Here is a 20050-nt window from a genome sequence, read left to right as displayed (position 1 = left end):
TTAGTCATTTAAACATGCGTGCCAATGCATTTGACGCGGCTATCGGCATAAGCAGTCTCCAAATGCTGGAATGCATGCGCTTCAAAACGCTAACGATCCGCTGCTAATGCAGGACAACAGCTCACAGCGGAATGAACCAAACTCTAAACTAATGCACTTGAAAAGAACGTCTACACGGCAGCGTGAGGCACGTCGAAATGCCTGGTACTGGCGTCGTAGTTGCTCACCAGTATACGCGCGAATTAAATTCACATACGTGGATGGTTGGCGCAATACTTTGTATCCGCGTATTTTGCAGAACATGGACTGGAGAAGCACTCGATCATGAGCTGAACGGCACATTTGTTATTTTCCTGCGGTGACGACAAGCCGTGAATAGTTCTCACGTTGTCGTCTACGTTGTCTTCCTTCGTTAGTCGTAGCAAGGAATGGAAATGATGCAAACGCACACGTATTCCAGTACACAACAGCACAGCACACTGCAGAGAAACCCCACCCACCACAGCCGATTCATCAAATACGTTTGGTATATATATAAGCTCTAAAAGAACACGACCGGGCGTGGCGGCGCTGTGGTGTAATGGTTATGATGTGTGTTTTGAATTGTACAATTGCGAGTGTACGCGGGTTCGAATTCACATGATGTATAGAGCATTGTGATTCTTGATAAGTATGTGATTCCCTTGACAATTGTATTCTAATTAGATTGTGTGACTCCTGATTGTGAAATTTGCGAAGATATTTGCAGATTAAGTGTTAAATCGCTTTTCTTTTTCTCCTTAGTGGCGTTCGTGACGCATACGCATCGGCCGCTTCAGAGCAGTCACGCCTCACGGTAGGCAGCAAATAGCCAGGAAAAAATGACTTTAAAATCCTGCATAACTTTGCTCACGCCTATTCTGAAGGCCGCTTGGAATCGGGCCAGTGTCTCTGAGGAGCCGCCTAGGGAACAGTATATCAGCGGCCCTAATTTGATCTGATTTCCTGCCTGCATGCGTGATCAGGACTCGGCTAAGAGGGTATTGGGAAGAGTACTAGCACTCTGTTCTGAAGGAGTACAAGCACTCTGTTTGGGGGAGTAGAAGTACTCGGTCTGGCGGTGTACTATTAACCCTGCGGGGAGAGTATTAGCACCCTGCGGAAGAGTACTAGCAATCCCTTGCGGTGGAGTAACAAAACTCTGTCAGGAGGAGTTGACCTACTCTCTCTCAAAGAGGGTCGATCTACTCTCGAAAAGAGAGTGAAATATGGGACAAGCAGCTACTCCCTCAAAGAGAGTGCCCGGCACTCCCTTAGTTTTTAGAGTGTAATGTATCCCTCAAACGACTAAATAATAAGATAAAACGGCTGTTTCGATCAGCCAAACGATCTAATTCTTCTTTCCCCTGGCAGAAGTATTAGGCAGTCGAGAAAGAATATAACAAGTTCACCTCTCAAACTAAACGCAAGTTTCTTTCTATCACTTTACCAGCTATCCTACAAACCAACCCGAAGCGATTTTGGAAAACTAATAATCCTAATCAACGAAATTAGATTTCAGTTAACAATAGCTCCGGACTTCCGATCCCTGAGACTGAGGTTGCAGATCTTCTTAATGCAACATTTAGTTCGGTTTTTACTAATGAATTACCTGACGGCTTGCCAGATCCAAAATACTTCTCATATCCTCTCATGCAAAATATCACGTTCGATCCCATCGGTATTGTCAAAGTAATTGAATCATTGCAGAACTCGTCTTCTACAGCAGTAGACGGTATCAATGTCAAAGTGCTAAAAACACTAAACATGTGTATAGCCTTTTTTTTATCACTCATATTCCAGGAATCACTTAACAGCGCTTCAATTCCACATGATTGGCAGGAGGGCAAGGTCATCCCAGTCTTCTAGAAAGGAAGCCGATCATCACCAAGTAACTACCGCCCTATTTCCATAACAAGCGTGTCTTATAAGATAATGGAAGATGTTTTATACTCGCATATTGCTAACTTTCTAGCATTCGTCAAATTTTTTCACCCAAGTCAACATGGTTTCCGCAAAAATCATTCCAGTGACACTCAACTTGCTCTTTCCTTGCACGACTTACATTTAAACCAATATCGCAACATCCCGACTGACACAATATTGTTAGATTTTGAAAAAGCGTTCGATATGGTCCCTCATGGTCGTCTCTTGAAGGAGTACTGACATAAAAAAAAATTCACGTGGTTTTTTCTGCTTTAATAAGTACTTAATGACCCAGTAATCACGGCACGAAACCTCATTTACTTCAGAGAGCGACAGGTAATTATTTGCCGTCTTTTTTGTAGCGACCAGTCGAAGTTTCGGTTCCAGAGAGCAACGAGAGGGTAGAAGCGGAAATGTAACATGTTTTATACTCGCATATTGCTAACTTCCTAACATTGGTCAATTTTTTTCACCCAAGTCAACATCGTTTCCGCAAAAATCATTCCAGTGACACTCAACTTGCTCTTTCCTTGCACGACTTACATTTAAACCAAGATCGCAACATCCCGACTGACACAATATTTTTAGATTTCGAAAAAGCGTTCGATGTGGTCCCTCATGGCCGTCTCTTGAAGGATTACTGACATAAAAAAAAAATTCACGTGGTTTTTTTTGCTTTAATAAGTACTTAATGACCCAGTAATCACGGCACGAAACCTCATTTACTTCAGAGAGCGACAGGTAATTATTTGCCGTCTTTTTTGTAGCGACCTGTCGAAGTTTGGGTTCCAGAGAGCAACGAGAGGGTAGAAGCGGAAATGGAACATGTTTTATACTCGCATATTGCTAACTTCCTAACATTCGTCAAATTTTTTCACCCAAGTCAACATCGTTTCCGCAAAAATCATTCCAGTGACACTCAACTTGCTCTTTCCTTGCACGACTTGCATTTAAACCAAGATCGCAACATCCCGACTGACACAATATTTTTAGATTTTGAAAAAGCGTTCGATATGGTCCCTCATGGTCGTCTCTTAAAGGAGTACTGACATAAAAAAAATACACGTGTTTTTTTCTGCTTTAATAAGTACTTAATGACCCAGTAATCACGGCACGAAACCTCATTTACTTCAGAGAGCGACAGGTAATTATTTGCCGTCTTTTTTGTAGAAACCAGTCGAAGTTTCGGTTCCAGAGAGCAACGAGAGGGTAGAAGCGGAAATGGAACATGTTTTATACTCGCATATTGCTAACTTCCTAACATTCGTCAAATTTTTTCACCCAAGTCAACATCGTTTCCGCAAAAATCATTCCAGTGACACTCAACTTGCTCTTTCCTTGCACGACTTACATTTAAACCAAGATCGCAACATCCCGACTGACACAATATTTTTAGATTTTGCAAAAGCGTTCGATATGGTCCCTCATGGTCGTCTCTTAAAGGAGTACTGACATAAAAAAAATTCACGTGTTTTTTCTGCTTTAATAAGTACTTAATGACCCAGTAATCACGGCACGAAACCTCATTTACTTCAGAGAGCGACAGGTAATTATTTGCCGTCTTTTTTGTAGCGACCAGTCGAAGTTTCGGTTCCAGAGAGCAACGAGAGGGTAGAAGCGGAAATGGAACATGTTTTATACTCGCATATTGCTAACTTCCTAACATTCGTCAAATTTTTTCACCCAAGTCAATATCGTTTCCGCAAAAATCATTCCAGTGACACTCAACTTGCTCTTTCCTTGCACGACTTACATTAAAACCAACATCGCAACATCCCGACTGACACAATATATTTAGATTTTGAAAAAGCGTTCGATATGGTCCCTCATGGTCGTCTCTTAAAGGAGTACTGACATAAAAAAAAATCACGTGGTTTCTTCTGCTTTAATAAGTACTAAATGACCCAGTAATCACGGCACGAAACCTCATTTACTTCAGAGAGCGACAGGTAATTATTTGCCGTCTTTTTTGTAGCGACCAGTCGAAGTTTCGGTTCCAGAGAGCAACGAGAGGGTACAAGCGGAAATATAAACAAAGTGGTCACGTGTTCGCAAGAAGCCATGACGCATGCTCTGACGCGCAGCCAGCGTGCGCGACCAACTTCCTGAATATTGTCGTGCGACTGCCGCATCGGTCGGACGACCGGAGCCAATGACAGCGCCGGTAGCGTGAATGTCATAGCCACGTGGTAGACCCGGCAGGGCGGGGCTGGCGAGCGGGTGCGTCGCCGCTCAGATCATGTCTGGGTTTTTTTTGTTTTTTGTTTATCTCTCCCTGGTCGAGACGCGGGCCTATTTCGCCGCTGACTGCGGCACATAAATCGGCTACAATTTGTTTCTGACACGAAATAACTTCTAGAATAAAGTGACCTCGAAAAAGTGCGAGTTATAAAAGGTTGTGCGAAATAGTAAATCGTTGGCGTGATTTCTACTCGGACGCGGTAAGCGCAGACGCGCCAGCAATCGTCTGTATACGAAACGGCTCGCCTGACTGGCCTGTTTACTCATCGCTACTAACGGCACCGGGAAAACTAACCGTATTTTCACTTAAGAGAAACATAGATATTCAGGCATTGATTGTGCTGACGAATTTAGGCGCTTTATTACGAGCTGCGGACCCATCGCAAGGACCCTAAGCCCCGGCTAGACGGCCGGCGAGCTAGGCCTCCATCGTCTCATAGCGATCGCAAGCTCGCCTGGCATGCTCGTTCGCTTCTGTCGGCACCAATGAGATCTAATGTGCTGCAATTTAAGCTTGACGTAACTGTGTACACGTTGTGCCGACTAACATAGGCGCTTCGTTATACAAGCTGCAAGCGATCGTGTCACAAGCGCAACCGGTGTCGGATTCGATGGCCCAGCGAGCTATGCCTGCCGGCTCCTGGCCATCGGCGACTGTCAACGGATCTGATACTGCTAACGCGGCTTTGCGGAAACACGTCTACAGTGCTCGCATAGACGTGTTTATATTGTCATCGTTTGTTTCAAACAAGATAGCTGTGCAAATACGGTTGCTTTCACTTTCTGTTCGAAGTTACGCAGCATTCCGAACTTCCACGCAGGGGCGCCGGTTGTGGGCGGAGCTACCCGCCGCTCGCTCATTCGTACCGAATCCCGCCGCTACCCGAGCTACCCGCCGCCGCTCATTCGTGACCCGAATCGCCGCATGCGGCAAGTCGCACACGACGTGCCGTGCGACAGATTGCACGGAAAATCGCACCATGTGTCTCGCGCTTTAGACGTGGCCAATCACTTAGCGACTCAGATATTGTTGCCGGGGGTGGCGAGGACGAACCTCAACAAAACCCACGCATCGGCCACGATCAATGGTAAGACACAACAAATCGGCGTTGAACGTTGTGGCAGCGCAGTCAAGCTGATAGTGTGGGAAATATCCCCATGGACACGACAAAAACTGCACTTGCAGCGACACGGAGTGCGTCCCACTACAAGTACAACAGCTAGAACAAGCAACAACAGATGAGAAGAGCACATGTAAGCCGCGTGGCAGCCAAAGAAAATTCGTGACGTAGCCACATGACGTAGCGTTTTCTTGGATATTTACAATCCCGCTTGATGTCAATGTCGCGAAGTGCTCTGTTTTGCGGTTGGCTGCGCGCACGTACTTTAATATTGATTTGAAATATGTTCTAAGCTATATTCGCCGCTGATATTTTATAGACGCTTTGTGTGTGACCAACTAAATCGATCTCACAAGTTATCTCGACTTCAAATTTTTGTGCCAGTACTCCTTTAACAATGTTATCCCGTCTTAACATTCATCCTTGTGTTCTAAGTTGGATTCGAGGGCATTTAACTAACCGTCAGCAGTTTGTATGCGCTAACTCACACTCTCCATCCTTAACACCCGTGCTTTCAGGCGTACCTCAAGGTACCGTACTTGGTTCCCTCCTTTTCTTAATATACATCAACGACCTGTCTTGTAATATTTCTTCTCATATCCGACTCTTCGCAGATAATTGTGTGGATTACCGAGGAGTTACTAACCCCACCAACCATTTGGCATTACAAAATGACCCATCGCACATACAAAACTGGTGTAACACTTGGCTCATGTCATTAAATGTAGCTAAAACCGCGTTAATGTCTATTTATTGTTGTCGTAATAACGATATACCTAATTATAGCATCAATAACACGCAGATTGCAACATCTGATTCATTCAAATACCTTGGGGTGTATATCTCGCGTGACTTAACTTGGACCTGTCATGTTAACCACATAATAAATTCTGCTAATCGTACTCTAGGTTATCTACGCCGTAACATTTTCCTCGCTCCTCCCTCTATTAAACAACTTGCTTTTCTAACCTTTGTGAGGTCCAAGCTGGAGCATGCCGATGCTATTTTTGACCCCCACCACAATGACTTTATCAACGCCCTCGAGTGGGTGGAGAACCGCGCGACACGATTTATTCTGTCAACTCATTCGTACCCCTCCCCCCCCCCCCCAATTCAAGCATCTCAGCACGAAACGCCCAAATAAACTTACCCTCTCTAGTCTCACGCCGTAGAACAGCACGTCTTAACATTTTTCATGCATTTTTTCATTCTTTGCCTTTTGACAACCCGTGGATAAAAAGAGCACATCGCATTTCCCGCACCAGTCACTCTAACGCAGTATATCCCCCAAAAGCCCATAACATGACTTTTCAGCAATCATTTTTTTCTGCGCATAAAATGAGACTGGAATGGCCTGCCCACCGAAGTTACCACTACCATCGACCCACTTGCATTCAAGCGACTCATCGAAAATATCCCTTTGTAATTTGTAGTAAATTTCTTTGTCACTAACCCGCCACTCCCTCATCTAATGTCTCAACAAGAGACCTTTGAGGGAATAAATAAATAAATGAATAAACAAATAAATAAATAAATAAATGCCACTCAGTACCCACTTGCCCCAATTAAGCATTATTCATGCGGCCCGTCGGAGCACGGGTTGCTGGGGCTGGAAGATCGTTAGGGCAAGCCGCATGGCTTAATAATTCATTAGAATTGTTCCATCCCACCTGAAAAACACAACAGGAAATTTCAGCCAGTCGTATATTAGGACGTTGTTTCTGTCGTTCTGTTGGCTGTAGTGTGACGTCCTGTAGACGAAAGTTTTGTAGTTCTTGATCAATATTTAATTACAAATTGACAGATATCTCTATAGAGCTATGTAAATTTGTTATTACAAAAAATAAAAATATAGAAGAAAAACAACTTCCTCGCCGAGGATTCCAACTTGGGACGGGAGGATCCCGAGCCCAGCATCTTACCACAGCATCCCGCCGAACATGTGTCTAAGTGTACATTTTGGCTATGACAACAGTAAGTATCTCTGTTTGCGTTGATGTTTACATTTCCATTTTAAGAGCCAAGATGCGCTTTCACTCCACCGCGTCTACTGCTGCATCTCTAGAAGTGCCGAAGTGTTGTTACCATCGACAGATACATCGTGGAGTGCTAAAACATCAATCTTGCTGTACAATTTCCATATTAAATAAGAAATTGAGAGATAGGAAACGGTGACCGATGACACTGTTAGGGTTGTTACTGCTAATTTCGATAGTTGTCTCTTGCTCTTTGCACTTTTAAGCGCGCCTATAATTCAAGTGTTCAATGCAAAATAGCTGCATAAACATACGTCGATGAGTGTTCATTCTGACAGCATACTGGCTTCTCACGGCAGCGCTGTACCAGATTAATTAGACCCGAGCGAGACAGTTTGTCACGCAACTTTGTGGAACAACCCAAAACTGCTTTTTCGCTTCGCAAAAGCTTATGAAATATTTCCGGGTAATTGACTAAAGTGTCAGCGTAACGGCACATGCAAGTTCACAGGCCTGTGTGCCAGATGTTACCAAATAAAATAAAACACATACGCAGCCATTCCCGCAGATGGCATGATTTTGATCAGCGGCCGATTTTGAGGAGGCCGGCAGGCCGTTGCTGGTGCCTCGTCGTCACGGCAAAATGATAACAATTGGCCACGTCGACTTTAACACCATGCAGTGTCGGTGCTATCAGCGTTGCCGGCTTCAGAGAAGCACGATTGAATACCACACAAGAGAAAAGTACAGTGTACACCACCGATGCGAAGCTGACATAGAATTTTAAAGCGTCGCGACGGAAAGCGCTTCTGTCACGGTCTCAGAACCTAAGTCACTGCAACAGATAGTGGAATATTTCTAACGCCATGACAGAAAATAAGTAGTCCCGACAGAGAGTTCTTGTTGCGACGTCAGAATCGCTGTTGCGATAGAAAGTTGTTGTTGCGACTTCATAAACGCTTGTTGTCGTCACAGAACGTTTCTGTTGCGACTTCAGAACTCTTGGCTGTGGCGACCGAACGTTTCTGTTGCGACGCCAGAATTGCTGTCTTAACGTCAGAGTCACTGTCACGATAGAAAGCTGTTGTTGCCACTAGAGAACTCTTGTTGTCGCGACAGAACGTTTCTGTTGCGAGTTGAGAACTTTTCGTCGTCGCGACAGAATCTTTCTGTTGCGAAGACAGAATTTCTGTCGTAATGTCAGAATCGCTGTCACGATAGAAAGCTGTTTTCACGACTTCAGAACTTTTGCTGCCGCGACAGAACGTTTGTGTTGCGACTTCATAACTCTTGGTCTTCGTGACAGAATGTTTCTGTTGCGACATCAGAATTTCTGTCGTAACGTCAGAAATATCTGTCGCAACTACAGAACCGTCAGGAACTTCTTTCGTACAACAGAAATTTCTGTAGTCACGACAGAAATTTCCGTAGTTGCAACAGGAATTCTTGTCTTTTTCAACTGGGATATGTAGCTAGATGACTGGGAGGGGGGGGGGGGGGGGGGGGAGGCGGTGGCATGGAGCAAAATTAGAACAGCGGGCCTCTAATCTGAAGGTCGTAAGCTCGAATCATCCTCCAGTACACTACATTTTCAGTCTTGGAGTGGCGCCTGGAACGCTGGCAAAGAAGGGTTCCAAAGAAGCGCGAGAACAAGTTAGGAACCCTACGAAGAGCGATGGAACGCAAAATGTTAGGCGTAACGTTAAGAGACAGGAAGAGAGCGGTGTGGATCACAGAGCAAACGGGGATAGCTATTATAATTGACAGTAAGCTAAACAATGGAGCGGGGCAGACCATGTAAAGCGTAGGATAGATACACGGTGAACCATTAGAGATACATAATGGGTGTCAAGGGAAGCGCAGTCGAGGACGGGTGTGGTGATGACATTAGGAAATTTGCAGGCGCAAGTTAGAATCAGTTGGCGCAGGACCGGGGTAATTGGAGATTGCAGGCCTTTGTCTTGAGTGGACATTGTTAAGAACGGCCCATCTGTGGTGCAAGTTTTGCCAGCCAGTTGCGACAGCGGCGTCAACTTTCTTGGAACGCCACCGTTACGCTCTAGCCTCGTCGCCGTTGTGACTGAATGCGATCGGCGGACCAGCTATTGTTACTGAGCCCGCCACCACCGCCCTGGTCTGCCGAGAGCGGGGGAGTGCTCGCGGGAACGTAGTTCGAGGCTCCTTCCCACGCGCCGTCCAAGACGCAAGACAATGGGCAACCGGCCACGCTGCCGGGGTCAACTCGGGGAGTAAAAGGCACCTTTCCTGACACAAGCCCCGAATTCTACGAAGCCCGTCTGACGTCGGCTCCGGACCGTCAACCTGTGCAGAAGTGTGTGTGTCTAAGCCGTCCAGCAGAGAGGTGGCTTGTTCGCGATGACTGGACGAACGTTTCCGTCACCTTGGGATCGAAAGCGGGCCGAGTGTTTATAAACCGCTGTTGTGCGGCTGCTCAGTGCACTTTCTCAAGCAGTCATGTTAGACTGAGGTACTTTCTCTCGCAGTCATGCTAGACTGGTGTAGATACTGTAAATAAACCCTATTCCTCGTTCTCGATGAGAAGCAGTTCTTCCCTTCATCAACATCCTCAGCGTGGCTAAGTTGGACGACGGCATGGGCCAGCTACCTTCCAATTCATGCCGGAATCCAATCTTGACAACGGGCTACGAGCGATGGGAGTAAGCCCCCAATCCTAATAACATGAAAATTATCTGATGATGATGATAAGTTATTAGAACGAATGCTGTTCTATATGTTGTATGCATGATTCCACAGAGTGTGTGCACTTTTCGTTTTACTTTGTTGAGTGCTTGAAGCCTGTCTCCCCCCCGTGGCGGCTCGGTCCCGTATCGCACTACCTCCGGGATCGGTACACATTTTGCCTATGGTCGCCGACGCAAAAAACGCCGAGCAACGAGAGGCTAAAAGCTTCGTTGTAAAACATGCGGTCTCTTGCATTGTAAAACATTGTGGTCTCTTTATTTACGCTGCTTTATTATCCCATGTATGCTTAATGTAGGGTTGCTAAGCACGAAGTCGCGGGATCGCCCTGTCCACGGCGGCCGCATTTCGATGTGGGTGAAATGCGAAAATACCCGTGTACTTAGATTTAGGGGCGCGTTAAAGAAGTCCAGGTGGTCCAAGTGATACCGGATCCCCCCACTGCGGCGTGCTTCATGATGAGATCCTGGTTCTTGCACATAAAACCCCGCAAAGAAATGTCTCGGGCGTGTTGCAGCAATTCGCCCAAAAAGCTTCTACTTTGGTAGTGGCATTTTGTCTATGCGCATGCGTTGTTCTTGCAGATGACTTCTGCACGAAAAGATTACGTGCACGACAGCGTACCAGCTTTCGCAAGAGGTCTTTAAATTAAAGAGTATGCAGAAACTCCACTAGAATTGCTTAAGTATGCAGATGCATACCCCCAAATTCCAGTTGGGCCAGCCCTAATCTTCAAGTTGGTCCACCCCCAAATTTCAAGCTGGTCCCTCACAAGTTTAACTTGGCCCACCCTCGAATTCATGTAAACCCACCGTCAAATTTCAAGTTGGCCAACCCCAAAATTTAAGTTGGCCCAAACCTTCTTCGCGCTTCCCCATGCATATTCTGTGGAGCCCTCTGTATCCCGGAATACCCATAGGCCTGTGGGTATGCATAAATCAGATCATATGGGTATTGTCCCTGAGCATTTTCTTTTTGTTTCAATTGTTCCATATAGTATCTATAATATCGATTAAATGTCTTTATTTCTCAAATACGCATTTCTGTGCACATACATAGCATAGCAATTTCCGCGCGACGAAAAGATTTTGCTGGGGCACTCGCCAAAGAATGCTTACGCAGTAGTACAGCTACACCAGGCAATGGGAAAACGAAAGAAGAGGCATGCCTAGCTAGAACCGGCAAGTGTTCTTTCTGCCGGTGCAGAATATGACAATTGTGACCAGTTTTGTAGCATCTGACCTTGAAACGCAAGCCGGCATGCGTATGCACCCCGTACGACGCCAACCCTTGGGTGCCTTGCAGCACTGTTCATTCGATGCGGGTTTCGGTAACGAAGATTCCTGTTCTACCAATTTGGCTGCTCTTGCCGAACAGAAAACTTGGTTCACTGGTTATGCAGCAAGACATATTTTGTATGCCTTTCAGAAAAACAGATTTCCGGCGCAACTTTGCTGCAGCTCAAGTGCCCACTGGAACCATGTATTCACGGGCCGTTAAAACAGGGCCGTTAAAACAGTTTAAATCGGATGTCTGTCGAATGGTGAAGAATAATGACATGTGTTGGCTTAAAATCATAAATACCAGCTACCATTCACGACTTTCATTAAAGGAAACGGTTTATTGATTAAAAGCATCGTACTGTGAGTTTAGTTGCAGGGAGGAGGGATTCAAACTTGATGCAGTAACGAAATTCCTGTACATCAGATGTTGCCTGCGTGCTCTTTAATAGAATTGAGCGCCTTGATTCAAGTAAGCTTGTTTTTTTCTCGTTCAGGCTAGTATTGGAACATATTCAAGTGAGAAATAACAAGGTGCCTGCGGCGTATGTTGGAAGAGCTCTCGCTGAGAGAACTGCAACTGTAGCGGGGACATGGTCTTGAGCCAAGCCAAGTCGATGCAGAAGCGCTGCTCTCGATTGCTTGTAAACGATCGCGAAGACTGCGAAGCTATCAATGACACGCTTATTTGTGCGAACAAGAGAAATTGCGATTGTCGCCCATGTAGCAGAAAGGGGGCGTGATAATGCCCTACAAATGTCTTGAAACCTTGTGTTAGGACAAAAGGCAATTCGAGAGGCTCTCACAAAAAAAAAAAGAGACATTGTTCGTGCGATCTTTTCAGACATAGCCATGGCCTCTTGTTGTAGTATGCAGAAAAATACGACTGAAAGAGCAGGCATTGAGTGACATTGAGGAATGTCATCGAGAAACGCATTTTTGAAAAGGACCTTTCAATAAATAAACAACCATTGCCGGACCGCTACATTAATTCAAAGAAAACTGCCTGCATCTTACCGATTTTATCCGCAAGTAATAGAAACAGATATGAGAGTAAAAAATACATCACTCAACCGGTTCCTAGCCACAAGGGTACTTATATTAGAAATTGTCGCCCAAGTAACAATTTCGAACAATTTCGTGTAGTGTAATCAGCGAGGCCAGCCTAGAGCAAATCAAGGAAGTTCTGCTTACTGTGTGTTCCGATATAACCAAAAGCAAAACTAGAAAACCTGACGAGCAAATCTATGGCTTTCAAGTGCGCAATAAATTTGAAGACTGCACGTCCGCGATGCCATCAAAGGCGTAATGGTTTAGGACCATATATTAGAAGTACGAGGTCTAATCGCAGTGCAATGGCGCCAGAATCAATTTTCGATAAATATATATGCACATCCTGTGCTAGCGTAGCGTCGCTGCATACGGAAGATATGAAAAAAGAAAAAAAACGAGGGATTGACACGCATGTGAGCGAAACAACGTTTCGTGAATGAGATATCACTCGCTGGTGGTCCTATGCCGGCAGGTTGCGTCCTTCCCAAGCGTCCCGTATTGGCTAAGCGTTTGGCCAGGAGTGCGCTTGCACCCATTACACGATTGGCATTGTTTAGGTTACTTACCCGGCATTGCAGTTTACATCGTGTTTTTTAACATTCTCACTATGGCCGTCTCTCGAATCAAAAGAAAGGTTTGAAAAACTGGTCGCCAAAGAAGCTAGGCACAGCTGCTGGGCACAAGACAGAAGGAGAGACGACGGTACATTGGCTGAAACTTGTACGCAGGGGTGCACGGGGTCACAACACACACATATCCAAGCAGTCCGACGATTTTTGCGGTACGGCTGTGGCATGGAGGAAGGTATTTCTGGCTGGGGCACTCAGAATGACTAGTGGAGTGACAGTGAGAATGTGGAATTACTCCTTTCGCCTCCTAAAGCACATGTGCCAGCGGCAGCCATCTTCTATGTATTTCCGAGTAGAGTGTCCACGCTCTTCTCTTTTCACTTCTTATAGTGGAGACATGCTAGCCGACCACCATCGATTCCTTTAGTTCCAGTTTACGGAATGAAAAAGATGCTCGCGTGCACGGGCGTGTTGGAAACCATATGGCAGGAGCAGGACGCTCGCTCGGAATGAGATGTGATCTGGCCGTCGAACTTGCCTGGAGAAGGGTAAATGCGCGAGAACTTCCAGATGCGCGCGGTTTCTGTCAAACCGAAGGCGAAAAGACATTTTTGTCTTTTGTCTGTTTGTCAAATATATTCATGTTAGCACACATCGAAGAAAAATTTGTGCACGACAGTACTAGAATCACAATCAAGGTTTTGGTTATTTTATATATACAGCCCGAATATTTTTGTACTCATGAAATATCAACTTGGACACCCAGTATGATTGTCTAGGCTGATGAAAATTGTGGTCCCAGTGGAGACCTCGTCAACGGCCGCTGGTTTATCGATGCCGGCTCTCCTGCAGCGTTTGCGAAGTGTTTCACTACTTGTGTGTTCAAATAAGTCGCATCATTTTATTATTTACGCGGCTATTGCGCATTCATCAGATGGCTGAGATCTTGTTTAATCACCGGTGCTCTTGCATTGCTGTGCCTTAGCGTATTTCCTGTAAGTTAGCCACACACATCTGCAGAGAAGTGCTCTGAGGATATTACAGGAAGAGGGTTGACAACTGTAAACCTACATGCAAACCTTTGGTGGCTTTGTGTGCTAAATATTGTAGTTATCTCCAAAAAATTTATGAAGGCGGCGTGAAAATACGAGCGATGTGCCTATAGTGACGTATTCGTCTCATGCAAATGTTTATCGTATCTGTGCACAGCTCGGCTTCAGCTGACGTCCAGCGTATTGTCGTGTCTTTTGTCACCCGTCGCGCTTGCCCTAACATGCCATAATGCTCAATGCGTTCCTGAGCGGTAAAGTATCGCAGCTTCCGTTTGGGGCGTTGTGTTTGTCGGACTGGTCCGCAATTTTGCGTCCTACTCGTTTTCGTGTCGTCTTGACCACCTGCCTCGCTTCAAGTGATGATGGCTTCCTGGACTTGCCGCTTTATTGTTCTGTCACCAAAAGCTGCGGAGCCTTTGCTCAAAGGACAACATAACTGTGACCGATGCCAGACCAAACTGTAGCTCGAAATGACGTTGTATAAAGCAGAGGACAGGGATATTTGCACAGAGCACGAAGGCGCAAATGTAAACGTTTACCATTTGAAAACAATGTCCTCGCTACAAGATGACCATTTCTAGCCGAGTCAAGTGGTGACGCAGTCACTCCTCCGGCGACAGCTACTTTGGGGGCGCTGGCGTGAGGCCAGAGGAAAGCAGCGCCGTCGGCTCACCCAGTTATCGCCAGGAGGGCTGCGGAACGGGTCGAGTGAAGGCTATCCGCCAAAGTCACGGAGACGTCGGCGGAACGATCGCGCTCACGGCCGTGCGCTCCGAGAACGGGCGGCTCGCGAACGCATTCCTGTCCTGCCTGCTGAGCGGCTTTCGCAAACACAAATCCTTCGCTTGTCCAGCAGAACACCACCGGCGTCGCGAATGCTTAACGTCGTCGCGAGAGAGAAACAGCGCGAGCATGATGCACGCCGCTAAGTTATTGACAGAGAGTGAAGCTTTTGCGACCGTGGTGGCCTTCGCGTTAGCTACGGTGCGCATTCTCTGGCGCGATAACATCAACCACAACTTTGAAAATATGTCCTTTTCCTAATGCGGGACGCATGAATTTCGCACCGGAACTGATAGGTTCCAATGCGTGTATATGTCTGGAATCGTGAGAAAGCACAACGATAAAATAACACGCAATTATTTCACCACTTCTCGCGATGTGAACGAAGTGTGCAACGTTAATCTCTGCTGATTAGATACGTGAACTGCGTCCTCTAAGCTCATGAAAACTTTAATGAACCAGCTACGTCGAGAAGTGCAGAAGACATTCGTTTCATTAAACTGCCAGCAAATATGGATACAAATATTCAAAGTCGTCAGCACTGTAAATATGTAAAAAGAAAGAAGGTTGTGAAACCGCATCCATGGATTATTGCTAGCAAGTCGTGTTTGCGCTTCCTGCAAAGATATGAACTTGTAGACCATAGTGTGTTTAAGACCTTCGGTCTAGTGAACTGAGCGTTGGTGCAGCAGAGCGACACATCGGTCCTGGCACGAGGCGTTACGAAGCAATACCCGGAGTGAAGTCGATATGCGGCTCGGCATGCACTTACCGACCAGGAGAACGCCACGTGTTGGACGAGCGAAATCCGCACTGTCCCGGCGACGCGCACGGCGAGATGCACAACAGCGGGTATCCCTCCCCTCGTCCACAGGCACGTAGATTAGCGGCGCACGGCGGCAGGACACACGCCTTACTGCCTCACACAGCCGTCGCCATTTCGCTTTCGTTGCACAGCAACCGGAATCGCGCGCACCTGGGAGCGCTGCCCACGGGGCGGCGCGCCAATCGTCGGCTCGGAAATCCCCGCCGCGCACACTCGAGGCGGCGCGGGTTTCTCCCTGGCTTCCGGCTGACACCGGCCTTGAACCTGACCGGTGGCCGTCTCGGCGCTGGCGGAAGAAAGTGTTGTGTGTCGCTGTGGGTGAAGGAAAAACAGGATCTGGGGGGCGGGAGAACAAACTGTTTGCGAGACGACGGGGTCAAGGGGCGCGCGCCGCCATCAAGAAGCACGTGGCCTTGGGCTCGGCACTTGGGAGGGAAAACGGGCGCTTTCACCACGCAAAGCGCCCCTCGGCGCTCTTTAGAACTTGCACCCGCAATCGGTTTGTCACAGCACGGCATGCTCCAGCGCGCAGTCTGCCTGGTAACCGAGCTGTCCGAGGGCGGAGGGAGGCTCGGCTGGGAGGGCCGCACGGAGACGGCTTGCTTACTGGACTTCGCTTCTGTACAAGTACAAGAATCGGACAACCAATCTGAAGTAGCACGTGCTATAAATTTTAAGGCTGAATGAAAATAATAATTTGCACCTTATACATGGAGAATAAGAACAATATATCTGGTAAACATGTCAAAGCAAGATCGGAAACCGGAGCTAAGAAATGAAAATTATCACTGGCTATAGAGCATGGTTAGGGGTTGTGCAATGTGTAATCAGAGAATTAGAATCATGTTTTATCTAGTTACATAGGTGTAAGCATAAATTATAATACACAAGCTGGTGGCAAAGCAGAAGGCTCAAGGAGAGTTCCATTTAGGAATACAAAAAAATGATTAGTTTGCATGCTTGTGAAAATAAAGAATAAACATTAATGAATGATACAAGATAGTACTGACAATACAAAAATCATATCACAAAGTATAACTCATAAGACATGAATGATAATAGGAACTAACAGAGACTGTTTTACATATAAATCATACAATAATAGAACAGGAGTATCTTTTGGTTTGATCTAACGTAGATCTAAGAATCTCGTAGATATGTACATAAGGAGATATGGATTAGAGATTGTGTTGTATAAACTGAAACGATGCATTATAAGAATTTTTTTCCAATGGCAAGTAGCGAACACGAGTGTTTGAGGTAAATTGCGAGATGATTCGAAAATGATGTGCTGGAAAAGTAGGCTGTCTAATCAGAGAATTAGAATCTTGTTTTATCTAGTTACATAGGTGTAAGCATAAATTATAATACCCAAGCTGGTGGCAAAGCGGAAGGCTCAAGGAGACCTCCATTTATTGAGTAACACAAAAAATAAGATGATTAGTTTGCATGCTTGGGAAAATAAAAAATAAACATTAGTGAATGATACAAGATAGTACTGACAATACAAAATTCATATCACAAAGTATTACTCATAAGACATGAATGATAATATGAACTAACAGAGACTGTTTTACATAGAAATCATACAATAATAGAACAGGAGTATCTTTTGGTTTGATCTAATGTAGAACTAGCTTTGGTTTGATCTAACACAGATCTAAGAATCTCGTAGAAATGTACATAATGAGATATGAAATAAAGAATGTGTTGTGTATACTGAAACTATGCATTATAAGAATTTTTTTCCGATTGCAAGTAGTGAACACGAGTGTTTGAGGTGAATTGCGAGGTGATTAGAAAATGATGTGCTGGAAAAGTAGGCTGTCTGTCATAGTTTGTGTGCAATAAAGAAAAATAAATTATGAATTTGAATCGAGTTATTCCGAAGCGCAGCTGCGCCAAATATGCCAAATGGGATAATGTCATTAAGCGATTTAAACAAGACGATCACAAGAATGAATTGATGTAATTTACAAATTGTTAATTTGTCGTAATAGAGAAGCAGTTGAAACGTGCGGCTACGAAAATGAGTAAATGCGCGAATCTGGATGTCTTGATTTTGTGTTTGCTGCATTTTATTTATATTGTAGGTTAAGTGCTACACCATGTAGTAATGCAGTATGTGACCTTGAATATAATAGTGCCATGTGTAACGTTGACGAATTAAAACATTGTGGTCTTCTAAAGCAATATTTTTACTCTATAAGTTGATTAACGTAACGAGATAGCTACATGCAAAGCGCATCATAACATAAATGAAAATAGAGTGTGACTCTGAAACGTACACTTGGTATAAAGTGCATAAATGAAGGGACATTGGATATCAACTGCCCACATTTGTGAGAGATATTAAAGGGCAGAGGGAATAACACCAGTGAGGTTATGGGCCGACACACTCGTGTAAGGAGAGCAAATATACTTGTGACGAGAGCAGCAAGTAAATGCCTCACTGCGATGGTATCACAATATATGTGTTGTTTCCGGCGAAACAACATGAATTAGAACCGCCTACTCCATAAACCAACAGCTGTACAATGTCACACTACACCTCAAGCAAGGCGGTTCATTCCAACTTTCTCGTCGCTGAAAAAATTGTGCAGGCTGTTTTTCTCCCTCTTGCACAATCGTCCTTTGATCAGGCAACAAGTGAGAACAATGCTTCAGAAGTATTTCCGCCACATGGTGTCACTAGGAGCCGCTTCTTTGTGCCCCGTCGAATTGTTGTGCAATTGAACTTCAAGCTTCTATACCGATACACCCAGTCTTCAACCTCCCCAATGCTCTAGTTATTAGGCCACACGGGCGCACATCTTTGAAATGTCCCAACACAAATTAGCTCTCCAAAAAATCACCACAAGCGTTAGATTTCGTAGCACAGGTGTATGCACGTGCCATATTCTTTACCACTAAACTCACAGGAATCAAAGGGGCAAGCATTAACCAGCCATACTGCTGCCGTTACAATCATCATCATGACACCAGTGGAAAGACAGTGCCACATTTCAGTAAAGGGAGTGCCGCAGGGAAAGGCGTGACAGTGAGGCTTACAATAAAAATAGCAGTTCCAACACATGTTCAATGCCAAAATATGCTGCATGTCGCTGATGCTACTTTGGCATTGCGGCAAGCTTTTTTTACACGTTTGAGCATATCACGTTTTGTGTAATCATTGCTCTAAAGCTGTAGAAAAGGTCTATTCGATCTGCAATTTTTATTTTTATCATGGCGGGTTAAAGACCCACTTTTCATTGGCATCTGCCCCACATTTCTCCCCATATGTAATTTTGCCTTGGTGGTTCATGCCATCTTCACGCGCACCGAGTTCTGCAGAGCATTGGATATGCATTGTTCTACTGCTTAAGAATTAGAGACCCATTATGAGATGAAAATTTATTACTTGTCTATCCAGAACAACCCTGCCCCCCCCCCCCCCCCAAAAAAAAAAATACACTGTACCGCTGGCACATGCATCAAGAGTGAACAGAGCAAACATTCTGAAGTATTTTCTTCATGCAAGCCAGCACACTAAGATTCTCAATGCATTTTCATTTCGCCAAAAATACATAGGTACAACCGGCTTGGCACAACATCCGCATCTCGCGCTGCAACGAATTGTGCAATGCCTCGCTGTTTTTAGTGCGGCTGATAGATGACGCATGACCAAAATTCAGCATTATGCATACTAAGTAACTTCACCAACGAAGAACCCAAGTTCTTTATGAGATTAGCATTCATAGAGTACTTCACACAATTTGTGATATCCATTTATATATTTATACTTAATTACCCTCTTTCCCAAGAAAGTGACCTATTTGGTAGGCACCCTGACAGACAAGTAGAACAATCGGCAAAAAGTCAGCAACCAGCGAAAAAGTCAGTATCATAAGCAGTCGCATGTGAGATGTCGGTATTACAAAATTTAAGTCGGCTACACAGAAGTGACAAATTTGGCAATATGGCGTGTCTCGACATTGCTTCAATGCTAATCACAGTAACGCTGACATTGAAGGCGCCTTAATTCATATGTACGTTCCGTCGACATCACCGACTACGTTCGTAATGTTCCCGCGAAGTAGGAAGCATTCTTTTATATATGCCCGTTCAGCCGCAGTCTTCGGGAAAGCCAGCCACCGCTTACGCACTACCGCATCCCTGACACAGCGGCCCACAGTATTTTCATGACGTCCAGTGTAACCTTCGGCGCCGACGCTTCCCTGAAAACTCCCAGTCCCGTAGAAACGGAGGGCGCAGAGGACTCGCTCTTGGACGGTGACGAATGAAGCCCGCCACGATGTCTCCACAGGTGAGTCTTCGCCTAGCTCGTCACACAGCCAGCGCACTGATGTCTTAGACAGGCGAAAATGGCGCTGAAACTCCACGTCAGCCATGTACAGGCGCTGACAAAAGTGGTATACTCCACGCAGTTCACGCAGCGGTAGCCGGAGCAACGGCAAACTAGGGTGCCTCGATGCGCGCGCCCT

The 20050-nt window shown here is 45.5% G+C and overlaps 1 protein-coding gene across 1 annotated transcript in view; it reads right to left on the bottom strand.

The window, feature by feature from the left end:
• The window catches only part of LOC126539981 (dual oxidase maturation factor 1-like), a 229305-nt gene extending 213622 nt beyond the window's left edge, over positions 1-15683 (bottom strand). Inside the window, exon 1 of the mRNA XM_050186808.2 lies at positions 15513-15683. The gene's annotated coding sequence lies outside the window, so the exon portion shown is untranslated. The remainder of the gene's footprint in view (positions 1-15512) is intronic.
• Positions 15684-20050: the final 4367 nt, after the last annotated feature.

This window comes from Dermacentor andersoni, chromosome 2 (genome assembly GCF_023375885.2).
Source record: "Dermacentor andersoni chromosome 2, qqDerAnde1_hic_scaffold, whole genome shotgun sequence".
Taxonomy (NCBI): domain Eukaryota; kingdom Metazoa; phylum Arthropoda; class Arachnida; order Ixodida; family Ixodidae; genus Dermacentor; species Dermacentor andersoni.
Note: the sequence above shows the minus strand (reverse complement) of the source record. Positions and strands in the feature narration are given on the sequence as shown.